General features: G+C 39.1%; 1 long non-coding RNA gene across 1 annotated transcript in view; it reads left to right on the top strand.

Annotated features, from left to right (window-relative positions):
• Positions 1–6,291, top strand: part of LOC134980468 (uncharacterized) — a 103,774-nt gene extending 97,483 nt beyond the window's left edge. Inside the window, exons 2-3 of the long non-coding RNA XR_010190403.1 lie at positions 3,152–3,336; positions 5,305–6,291. This is a non-coding gene — a long non-coding RNA (uncharacterized LOC134980468). The remainder of the gene's footprint in view (positions 1–3,151; positions 3,337–5,304) is intronic.
• The last annotated feature ends 7,056 nt before the right edge of the window (positions 6,292–13,347 follow it).

Here is a 13,347-nt window from a genome sequence, read left to right as displayed (position 1 = left end):
CAGACTACTCAGTTTATAGGGAACATTGAAGGTGTTGCTCCTGTCCTAAGAGTTTCTTTACACCTAGACAGTTACATAGTCATTTTATATGATTAAAGACAAATAATTTCATAAACCAAGCACAATACAGAAAGATACTCTGTAGAAAGATTCAACATGTGAACTAGAGATGTGTGTGGACCCGCGTGTTTTGGTTTTGGTTTTAATTCATCATAGTATTTTATTTTTGTCAAAACCACCCCCAAGTGTTTGGATTGGATTCAAAATTTGGTATGGTTTAAAATGGGTTTAAAAATCGATAAAACCAGCTAAAATTAGAGATGAGCAGAGTAATCTCGGAGAACCCGGACCCACCACAGAATCCGGCTCTGGGTTTCCTGCCAGATTCGGATCCCAAAACAAGGCAAAACGTCATCATCCTGCTGTCGGATTCTCGCAGGGTTTGGGATCCTATAAAGGTTCCAGTGGTCTGCGCCATTTACACTCCGGCTGTAGAGAGTGTATCGAACGGATGTGTCTGTCCCAATTCTGGGTTGCGGAGCGTGGGGCTGGTGTATCAGTTAAGGGGTGCTCTGTCTGTCATCTGCTGTATCTGACAAGGGTGCTCTGTCCACCTAGGAGTGTTCTGTCCATACATCCAGGGACCCTGCCCAAGTATTAATTAAAAACCCAGTATACTATGTACATCCAGGGGCTGGTGTGTCCTATCAGTATCAATCCAGGGGTGCTCTGTTGTCTGCTGTAACTGGCAAGGGGCTGCCGTGTTCTCCAGCGGAGCTCCGTCCACCTAGGGGTGATCTGTCCATACATCTAGGGGCTCTATCCCAGTGTTAAAAAGATAAAACTAATATTAGATTTTTGTGCTGTACCCCTGTATACATACTGGGGCTGCTGTGTCTGTATAGAGGTGCTCTGTCTATCCAGGAGCTCCGTCCCAGTATAAAATTAAGATAATAAAAGCTAAAAAGCCTAAAATATAATAATAAACACATTTTCATAAGTACTGTGACACTGCCAGCCAGACGGCAGTATATTATTATTTCATACTCATACATATTGTGCGATACTGTGGGTGAAGGTGGTACCACAGTAATATATTTTATGTCGCGCTCATACACATAATGTGCAACACTGTGGATGAAGGTGGTACCACAGTAATATATTTTATTTCGTTCTCATACACATATTGTGTGACACTGTAGGTGAAAGAAAACCATAGTGTTAGATTATTATCTTTGACTGATACACGTATTGTGGCACTGTAGGTGGTACATTTTTTGTACAAATTTTAGTGTGTGCTGTACCCCACTTGGTTCGTGTTGATAGATATGGAGGACGAACAATTGAGAGCAGAGCAGGAAGCACATAATAAGGCTGCAGGTGCTGCCACCAGTCATGTTGATACCAGTCATGACTAAGGGCATAGACGGCTTAAGTCAGGGCATGTAAAATCAAATAAAAAGTAAAAGTTAAATTAGTAAAAGTCATAATAGTGCAATAACCAATAAAAATTGTTGTCAATGCAATAAAGACCATCACCAATGCCCCATTAATTAATTAACATTTTTAAAATAAAACAACTTACAGATGGAGCCATGCTAGTCATGGCTCCATCTGTGCCTGGGTGCGCCCGCCCAGACACACCTAATTCCAAGAACGTCTCCGTCTGGGTGGGCACGCGCCTGTGACGGAGACGTTCCCCATTCACTAGAATGGGAGAGTTTGAGGAATTGAGGTCTGTGACAATTAATATAGCTATGCCTCATTTCCTGTGTCAAAAATGTACTTTTTATACCCATATCCATATACATCCAATTCATCTGTTTGTACATTCTCCATAACATGTCCATTGCTGCTCACCCAATACTGTGTTTAAATCAACCTTAATATTGTTAATATATGCAATTGTGTTATGTTATCTGTTACACTTTAGATAATGTATTTATGTTAGACCTAGTTTCCTATTGCTTTCATTCACCACAGTGGACACTCAAAGATTGAGTCATATAAGGTACCATTGTCCCTTTTTGTTTACTCCCTATCATCCAAAAGTGAGCTGACCAGACAGGGTGTCTCTCTGGCTGATGTAATCACCTTGATTAGAATATATATTGTATTCCAATGCATAAGATCCAAAGACACAGAGGTCACACACACCCCTGCAATATGAAGCTTCTGGAGGTATAACTAGAGCTACCCAGAGAGCTGAAGAGAGATTATTTGACCCTAGGCTAAGAAGTAATGTTCTGCAAGGGATCTGCTGTGGGACCCATTATATTGGCTTTATCTGGGACTCTGTGTTGCTGGTAGAGATTCTATGCTCCTTGACTGAGAAGTAATGTTCTGTCAGGAGTTTATGGTGGGAATTGTCATGTGTTTGCCTTTTTTTGTTCCTAGAGTATTATTTATTGCAGACATCCTGGCAGGAAGGGAGTGAAATTGTGGCTGCAGCTCCCTCATATGGAATCCAAAACCTGCAAGATCCGACGCTGGATGAAAACAATATTGGGGGTCATTCCGAGTTGTTCGCTCGTTATTTTTTTGTCGCAACGGAGCGATTAGTCGCTAATTCGCATGCGCAATGTCCGCAGTGCGACTGCGCCAAGTAAATTTGCTATGCAGTTAGGTATTTTACTCACGGCATTACGAGGTTTTTTCTTCGTTCTGGTGATCGTAATGTGATTGACAGGAAGTGGGTGTTTCTGGGCGGAAACTGGCCGTTTTATGGGTGTGTGCGAAAAAACGCAACCGTTTCTGGGAAAAACGCGGGAGTGGCTGGAGAAACGGAGGAGTGTCTGGGCGAACGCTGGGTGTGTTTGACGTCAAACCAGGAACGAAACTGACTGAACTGATCGCAGATGCCGAGTAAGTCTGGAGCTACTCAGAAACTGCTAAGAAGTGTCTATTCGCAATTCTGCTAATCTTTCGTTCGCAATTTTGATAAGCTAAGATTCACTCCCAGTAGGCGGCGGCTTAGCGTGTGCAAAGCTGCTAAAAGCAGCTTGCGAGCGAACAACTCGGAATGACCCTCATTGTGAGGTGGTCAAAAATGACTGGAAATGAATGTTATTGAGGTTAAAAATACTGTAGGAACAAAAACAATTCTGTAATTTTATCTGTTTTGATCATATTTTTTTTAATTTATATACAGATCCAAAACCAGAACCTGCAAGGGCGATTTTAGCAAAACCAATACAAAACCAAAACACGAAGGAAATACAGATCCAACCCCAAACCCCAAGATTTGGGCCAGCGCACATCTCGTTATGTGCATGTGCAGCTGCCAGTTACAACCAATCAAGTAGCACCACCCATCCAGAGCAGCAGCACCAAATGGTAATGATCTGTAGGAAGCTTTCTTAAATTGCGTGAAACACAAAATTATTGCAAAAGTCTATTTTAGTATTAACATACAAGCTGGGAATAGTAATAGTGTCAGAGTTCACCAAACGTGCAGGATGCCGGCCAAATGTGGACTTTTTTTTAAAGGAGTAGCCATTTACAAGGCAAAACCATGTCTCGTAAATAATTGCCCCTGTAAAAAAAACGTCCAAGTTCGGGCGATCTCAGACTCTATTACATTCCGCCCACTGTGTCATTGTAATAATATACATTAAAGGGATTGTTTAAGGAGATAAATTAAAAGTAATGAACAGGCCTAAATTGTTCTAATTTTCATTATTTTAACAAACTTCCAAAGTGACCATTCTTGTAGCAGATGATCCCATCATGATCCCAAAATAAAACTTTGGGGATTTATTAACAACAGTATGAACAATTTTTTTGTATTTTATTTTTTTATTTTTATTTTTTTTCAAATTTGGCTTTTTGAAAAAATCTAAAGATTTTTTTTTTTTTATTTGGAATTTTCTTGAAACATACTGCTGTTTTATATGTCATAAAATGCCATAAAAAGAGGTTTAAAATGAGACCTTGACCAACTTTCTAGCTGAATTAGGTGAGCTGCAAGTGCAATTTGAAAAACCATTAATAGCTAATTTATCTGTAAAAAAATGTAAACATTACAAACATATAACTTCAAAACCAGTGTACATATCAGTCTAAGACACAGGTTCCCAAACTGTGTGCCGTGGCTCCCTGGGGTGCCTTGGGACACTTGCAGGGGTGCCCTGGGTTGGTGGTCCAGGACCAATTCAAATTATTCATGGTCAATATAATAGGCAAAACCAGTGCTGGTGGCTGCCAGTCATAAAATATGTGGCCAAACAGAAGCAAATCTTGTCCCTCAACACACAACTGACCCTAAGGATGACATATAAATGTGATCTACTTAATGTAATATATCTTTCTAAATTTCTCAATAAGAAATTTTTGGCCTAGGGGTGCCATGAAAAAAATCCTGATATTCTAGGGCGCCGTGATTCAAAAAAGTTTGGAAACCACTTGTCTAAGATTTGAAAACAAAAGCATCAATTAATATTCCAATAACTCAGGTATGATCATGGGCAGATTGGCCAGAGGCTTCTCCAGCAGTTTTCTTTATGGGTCGATGGCTTGTGGAGCTGAATAGACGATAGATACTGTAGATCAGAGGTTCTCAAACTCGGTCCTCGGGAGCCCACACAGTGCATGTCAGAAGTGATCTCCCTAGCCTTAAAAAGGAAGGTCAAATTGCGACTAAGGGTTTTCACCGCTGTGGGATATGTATGGGGTGCAAAACCATTAAAACTGACAGTGGAAAAAAATTAGAAAAACTAGAGATTAATGGACAGGTTCATTCAATTGAGGATTTCATTACGTGTAATGTGAAAAACGTGGTGTACGCCATAGAATGCTCATGTCACAAGTTTTACATAGGAAGAACATCTAGGCCCCTAAAAATACGTATAAGTGAGCACCTAAGAAATGTAAAAAAGGGCCTTGAAGCACATGCACTTTCTGATCATTTTAGAAAAATACACAACTGTGATCCAGGCCATATTTTGAGGTTTGTGGGAATTAAAAAGATATTAGCAAACCATCGCCAAAATAACATTAATAAATTATTGGCCAAAACCGAAATGCAGTTGATTTATAAGTACAATACATTATTACCTAAAGGCCTTAATTCTGATTTTGAGGTCAAGTGGTTTTTATAAAGACCACAAAATGTTAATACTTGATCTGGGATTATTTGTATTTTTAAATTCATGGAATTTTTAAAAAAATGAATTAAGTGTCTTTTAACACAATTGTTTTAATTAAGATGATTAGTTTTTCATATTTTATTTTTCCTATTTATATTTATATTATAATATTTATATTATATATATTTCATACATTTATTGGTGTCCCTTTTTTTAGGGCACATATGAATTCTGCCCCGTCGTTTATGGGAGAAATGATCATCCCTAATAGGAAAATCTGAAATATAAGGAAATGTTACCCATTACCCTATAAGAATATTATGTCGTCATGAGAAGGACAAGTCGGTATTTTAAACAATATGGTATCCTATTGAAATTCCACCCTGAGGAAATGCGGAAGTGCAATAGAGACGGGGAACTTTGTTTGTCCCCGCTACTTAGCAACAGCGTGCATCATTAAGAATAACAGGATCAGCGACGGGGAAACATCTCACTGGGAGCGGAAGTGACGTCGCGCACGGGGAAATCACAGCCGCTGCCTAGCAACAGAAGACACCGGACGTGACGAACCTCGGATAAGGACTAAGCAACGTCACGGAGGAAACAACCGGAAGTGACGTATCGCTAGTAAAAACGGACTCCGAAAACGGACCTTTTAAAGACAATACTTTTATAAAGCACTTCGGAAATATCAGTTTAGTACATTACAAGGATACTTATACTACATGGGATGTATTTTTATCTGCAATTCATGATCGACGATCATAGGTTGTCATGACAACAGTGAATAACAAATGGAGGGAGCCATCTTTGATCACATATGAAACAGGTTTATTCTTGATTGTGAATTGTGATTGGTTGATCTGGAAATAAAAAGGGGGGATCTGTCAGTAGAGAGCACACTTGCCTTGAGAAAGGGCCTAGTAAGGCCTGAAACGCGTCGGCGCAGTTGGAGGTGACATCTTGCTGTCTGTGGGAGAGGTGATTGCCGCAAAATCCAGAACGCCATTTCCCGGGAGGCAGACTGGTATTTAAGAACTTTGCTGTATTGAGGACTTTGTTTCCTCATACTATATGGTAATTATCCCATTCTTACACCCAGTATAGCTGTGCACCGGCTGCATGTGCTCTGTTTACATTGGATAGGGGGATATGTTATAAAAGTTTTATATGAATATTTTGTCAGAAAAATAAACGGTAATACACGAGATACCTTTCTCCTCTTATTTTTATGACATTGGATAAATGAAAATTCGGATGACAAGTACCTAATGATCCAGAAGAAGAACAGAAATCTTCCTACATGCTCAAATTCAAGTAATTTTAAGGAACGTACCCCATTAACTGTTATATGGGTGTTGTGTGATTGTGACTACTTACATAATTGAATATTTGTCATCTGGGTTTGGCGCCTAGTGTTGTTACCACCTAATTTTATTTTAAAGTCTGTTATTCTGGGAAGTGGGAGACATCCCTTCTTGGTGGATATAATTTTGGCAGCCATCCCTGCGCATTTGTGAGGTGTCCCAAATTTTTCTTACCTCTGTATTTAAGTCCCCCAAGGGATCATCTTTGTTAGTGCTGCAGTGACAATGTTTAAATATAGAGAACACAGGAGGTCAACTTTGGACCATCTGTTCAAAGATGACGGGGAACACATTGAACTATTAGATGAGAGTTTAGAAGAAATTATGAGGAAGTTGGAAAAAACTCTCATTAAGGAAAATAAAATCTGGTGGGAAACGGTTATGCTAGAGAAATATATAAAGAATCAGATCATCCCAAAAGGCCTCCAGATTAACAAACAAGCCTCATTCGAAAGTTCGTCAGGGGAGTTTAAAGAAGAATGGGAAAGGATCATCTGTGATTGCTCCTTTTCCCTTATGAACCTAATTGTGGAAGAACGAAGAAGGGAATTGGAAAAACTAGATAATGAAATTAAAATATATAAAGATCTAGTAACCCCTTTTGCTGACCTGAATGATTATAAAGATCTAGAACAGAGGATTGAGGCTAATATAAAGAAAGTAGAGAAAACCCTTATAGATAGGAAAATAAGGAAATATATTAGGGACAAAAAACAAAAGAACGAAATATCCAGACAAGAGGAAGAATCCGAGCAGGGTGATGTAAGGGCCAGGACCCCCTCCCCCCTAAGATATAACAAAGAACAGAAGGAAAGAGAACCACGGAATAGAAGTTACACTAGGAGAAGGGAAAGAATGGAAAGAGAACGTTCCCATAGAGAAGGGAAAAACTTGGATAGAAATTTGGGTTATCGACAAGAAAATTTCAATAGAAGATTCCGTGCAAATCCCAATTTTGAAGAACGGAACAGACCATACAGATCACCAGTTAGAATAAATCAAAGAAGGTTCAAGGATAGAGGGAGATATCAAAGAGGGGGAAGGAATGAAGAGTTGAGATATGGCACACCCCTCCCTCAACGCAATAGATTTGCAGTTCTAGAAAGAGATGGTGACGAGAATCGTTTTTTAGGGAGAAGAGGTCTACAGACCTACCCAAGATGAAGTATGTCGGATATAAAAAAACACACAGGGGAAAACGGGGAGGAGTACACAAGATTCGGAAAAACAAAATAAAAAGAAGAAAGAATCCTCGGACCAATCAAAAAGAGAAAACTCTGGTAATGGTTGATGATCAGGAGAATGTGGGACGGACCGCACCGGAAACATTAAGGACTGAGGAAAGAGGAAAAACGAAAATTTTCAATATCAGTTCGCACGTATTATCTAAATCTGAAATTTCAGTTCTAGAAAAGGGAATGAAGTTTGCTCCAACCACCTCCATAGACAAATTCTCCACATATATTGACATCCAGAAATTTGTGAGAAAGCTTTGTTTAAAGAAGTTTTTTCTCACAAAAGAAACGATACGGGAATTGGGAGAAACGGAGTTAATATCCAACACTCCCTTTAAACCCCGATCTGTCTTTTTCCCGCATCATATGAAGGGAAATTGTATAGAAACCTTTTCAACGTTAGTGCACGATGATGTAAAGGAGATCAACGTGAGAGGAGTTAAGTGTAATCTCACTCAAAAAGAGAGAACCGCACTCAAATCGCTTAAAACCAATAAAGAACTGGTTATTAAACCCGCCGATAAAGGCGGGGGGGGTGGTAATAATGGATAGGATCTGGTATGTGAACGAAGTAAGGCAACATCTGGCAGATAGAACTACATATCATAAATTGAGAGCGGACCCCACGATAAAAATTCAGGAGAAACTTGACACGCTCATTACAAAATATGGAACTTTGAAAGTACTAAATGATAGGGAACAAGAATTTGTTAGAAATAAAGAACCAATTATCCCTGTGATTTATCTCCTCCCGAAAATACACAAGGATGAGAAACATCCTCCAGGACGACCCATAGTGTCAGGTGTCGACTCTGTTACCGCTAATCTATCCGAAATGATAGATTTTCATCTACAGCCATTGGTATTAACCAATAAGTCTCACCTGAAAGATACGAAGGATCTTCTAAATTATCTACCGACAATAATCTGGGAAGAGGGTATGCTGTTGGTCACTGCCGACGTCAAATCATTGTATACGATAATAGATCACGATGTAGGAATAGGGGCCGTTTTGGATTTCTTAACAAAGAGCAATATAGATACCAACATTCAGAGCTTCATTCTAGAAGCAGTCCGCTTCATCCTAACCAACAACTATTTCAAATTTGATGGGGATTTTTACCTCCAAAAGGTTGGAACCGCCATGGGCACCAGGTTCGCCCCGAGTTATGCCAACTTATTTATGGGGAAATGGGAATCAGACTATGTCTGGGGTCCCAACCCATTCGGGGCGAACCTGGTGTCATGGAGGAGATACATAGATGATATCATCTTCATATGGAAAGGGGAGAAGGAGGACTTGGAGAAATTCTGTGTCTATCTTAATAACAATCCCTGCAATATCCATCTAACCTTCAACGTCAGTAGTGAAAATATAGATTTTCTGGATATCACCCTATATGTTAAGGAAGGGATCCTACACACGAAGACGTACACCAAACCCACGGATTCCCAAACCTACATAGACAGGAACAGTTGCCATCACAGGAATTGGCTTCGGTCGATACCTAATAGCCAATTTAAGAGAGTCAGAAGGAACTGTACGGAGGATGCTGTATTTGAACAACAGGCAGAACAACTTGAAAAAAGATTCCAGGATAATGGCTATGAGCCTGAACATGTGGAAAAAGTAAAAGAACAGACATTACTATTGAATAGAGAAGACCTCTTGAGGGACAAGAATCAGAAAAAAGATGAATCAAAACATTTCGAATATGCTTTTCTAACAAATTACAGTACACAACATAAATCATTAGAATCTTCCATTAGGAAACACTGGAAAGTGCTGAAAAAAGATCCAGTCCTGTCAGGGGTATTACCGGAAAAACCCATTTTTATATACAAGAAGGCACCCAACATAAAAAACAGTCTAGTCAGAAGTGATCTCCCTAGCCTTAAAAAGGAAGGTCAAATTGCGACTAAGGGTTTTCACCGCTGTGGGATATGTATGGGGTGCAAAACCATTAAAACTGACAGTGGAAAAAAATTAGAAAAACTAGAGATTAATGGACAGGTTCATTCAATTGAGGATTTCATTACGTGTAATGTGAAAAACGTGGTGTACGCCATAGAATGCTCATGTCACAAGTTTTACATAGGAAGAACATCTAGGCCCCTAAAAATACGTATAAGTGAGCACCTAAGAAATGTAAAAAAGGGCCTTGAAGCACATGCACTTTCTGATCATTTTAGAAAAATACACAACTGTGATCCAGGCCATATTTTGAGGTTTGTGGGAATTAAAAAGATATTAGCAAACCATCGCCAAAATAACATTAATAAATTATTGGCCAAAACCGAAATGCAGTTGATTTATAAGTACAATACATTATTACCTAAAGGCCTTAATTCTGATTTTGAGGTCAAGTGGTTTTTATAAAGACCACAAAATGTTAATACTTGATCTGGGATTATTTGTATTTTTAAATTCATGGAATTTTTAAAAAAATGAATTAAGTGTCTTTTAACACAATTGTTTTAATTAAGATGATTAGTTTTTCATATTTTATTTTTCCTATTTATATTTATATTATAATATTTATATTATATATATTTCATACATTTATTGGTGTCCCTTTTTTTAGGGCACATATGAATTCTGCCCCGTCGTTTATGGGAGAAATGATCATCCCTAATAGGAAAATCTGAAATATAAGGAAATGTTACCCATTACCCTATAAGAATATTATGTCGTCATGAGAAGGACAAGTCGGTATTTTAAACAATATGGTATCCTATTGAAATTCCACCCTGAGGAAATGCGGAAGTGCAATAGAGACGGGGAACTTTGTTTGTCCCCGCTACTTAGCAACAGCGTGCATCATTAAGAATAACAGGATCAGCGACGGGGAAACATCTCACTGGGAGCGGAAGTGACGTCGCGCACGGGGAAATCACAGCCGCTGCCTAGCAACAGAAGACACCGGACGTGACGAACCTCGGATAAGGACTAAGCAACGTCACGGAGGAAACAACCGGAAGTGACGTATCGCTAGTAAAAACGGACTCCGAAAACGGACCTTTTAAAGACAATACTTTTATAAAGCACTTCGGAAATATCAGTTTAGTACATTACAAGGATACTTATACTACATGGGATGTATTTTTATCTGCAATTCATGATCGACGATCATAGGTTGTCATGACAACAGTGAATAACAAATGGAGGGAGCCATCTTTGATCACATATGAAACAGGTTTATTCTTGATTGTGAATTGTGATTGGTTGATCTGGAAATAAAAAGGGGGGATCTGTCAGTAGAGAGCACACTTGCCTTGAGAAAGGGCCTAGTAAGGCCTGAAACGCGTCGGCGCAGTTGGAGGTGACATCTTGCTGTCTGTGGGAGAGGTGATTGCCGCAAAATCCAGAACGCCATTTCCCGGGAGGCAGACTGGTATTTAAGAACTTTGCTGTATTGAGGACTTTGTTTCCTCATACTATATGGTAATTATCCCATTCTTACACCCAGTATAGCTGTGCACCGGCTGCATGTGCTCTGTTTACATTGGATAGGGGGATATGTTATAAAAGTTTTATATGAATATTTTGTCAGAAAAATAAACGGTAATACACGAGATACCTTTCTCCTCTTATTTTTATGACATTGGATAAATGAAAATTCGGATGACAAGTACCTAATGATCCAGAAGAAGAACAGAAATCTTCCTACATGCTCAAATTCAAGTAATTTTAAGGAACGTACCCCATTAACTGTTATATGGGTGTTGTGTGATTGTGACTACACTTACATAATTGAATATTTGTCATCTGGGTTTGGCGCCTAGTGTTGTTACCACCTAATTTTATTTTAAAGTCTGTTATTCTGGGAAGTGGGAGACATCCCTTCTTGGTGGATATAATTTTGGCAGCCATCCCTGCGCATTTGTGAGGTGTCCCAAATTTTTCTTACCCATGTTTTGCAGGTAACCCAGCAGGTGCACAGGTGTATTAATTACTCACTGACACATTTTAAAAGGTCCACAGGTGGAGCTAATTATTTCACTTGCGATTCTGTGAGGAGACCTGCAAAACATGCACTGTGTGGGCCCCCGAGGACCGAGTTTGAGAACCTCTGCTGTAGATAGATAGATAGATAGATAGATAGATAGATAGATAGATAGATAGCCAGAGGTTTGTGGGCCCCATAGCACCATTTTGACGGGGCCCCCATTATCTGACAATTTCCCCAATTCACATTATGACATAGTATCCCCAGTTCATATTTTGCTACCCATATTACAGTGCCCCAGTTCATATTATGTAAAAATATGCCCTTCAGTTAATTTTATACAACATTAAAATGAACAGATCCAGGGGCATACTTAGACATATTGTAGACCTCACGAAAAAAAATTGGAAGGGCCCCTACGTACCGCCCAACAGTTAAAAAAAATTTATATAACACATGTAACTATGACAGTTAGGAGGACCGTTCTCAGCTCTGGGCCCCATAGCAAATAAATATATATATATATATATATATATATAAACAAATGTTTTTATAGATCAGTGCGCTTATCCAACAATCGGGAATCCCCTCTAAGGGTCAGTCATTAGCAATAAAAAACCACAATCTCCTGGCGCTGTGATTGATTACAGATGGATGCAGCAATCCCCAAGGGTTTTTGGTTTTAACCCTTAGTACAGAAACTACAAAAAACACAAGGCTGGGACTGCGCAAATCAATCTGATGTGGATATTTATTTTCACATAAAATTAATTTCTAGACATATACAAATACATACAAACAAACATATACACAGTACTTGATACCGGCCAGCATCACATAAAAGATTACTTCATAAAACCAATTAATATATTACTACTGGGTCTAATAATAGAGGATACTTTCTTGATTCCAGTTTAAATACCTGATACAATTTGTATCCTTAATTTATATGCTTCAAATGAACCATTAATATCTTTATCATGCAATATTAGTAATATCACTCCAAACAGATTAGACAAAGATAGAGTGTCCAGCGCTTTTTTTGGTTAGTGACATGCAACCATGCAGGGTATTTTTCCTTATAGATGTTAGTATTTAATCCAAGCATGCATTAGTATGAATACTTAGTCCAGATCAAAAAATCTCTCTCCTCAGGTTAAAGACATCCACATTTAATTGTACACTTAAAAACGCTTTCTCCACAGTTAAGGCTTCTGCCGTTTAGCTAAGCAGATCATGCGTGATTATAGCCTCTTATATGGCAATTCATAGCGTTCACTCATTCAGGGTATAATACTATGCCTGTGCAGTGTCTTTGGACAAACCCCTCCCGGCTGGTTAGAGCCTTATCTGGAGCCTCCGGGTTCTTTCTGCGGCGTGTTTTTCCTCCCCAGTTCAATGGGGTTTCTTATGCCTGCGGCCGGCCCGCTGATGTCTCCGCTGCTAACTCCTGTAAAGGTAATAATGACATAGTCATTAGCAGTTTGAAAAGTCTTAAAAATGTCACTGTCCTCAGCAAAATGGCAGGATCATCTAAATCCTGTGGGCACACTCCAGACTTCCTGGCGGCAGCTCAGTTCCTCAGTAATGACCCGGGTATATTCAGTCATTGGAAATTCTATAGTACTAGGAGAGAAGAACAAGCGCCTTATGGTGCAGTAATTTTGTTAATAGTGTATTGCAGACACAACAAATGGAAAGGTCCGTA

The sequence above is a fragment of the Pseudophryne corroboree genome, chromosome 12 (assembly GCF_028390025.1).
Source record: "Pseudophryne corroboree isolate aPseCor3 chromosome 12, aPseCor3.hap2, whole genome shotgun sequence".
NCBI lineage: Eukaryota > Metazoa > Chordata > Amphibia > Anura > Myobatrachidae > Pseudophryne > Pseudophryne corroboree.
The sequence above is the reverse complement of the archived record's forward strand: the minus strand, read 5'-3'. Positions and strand labels throughout refer to the sequence as shown.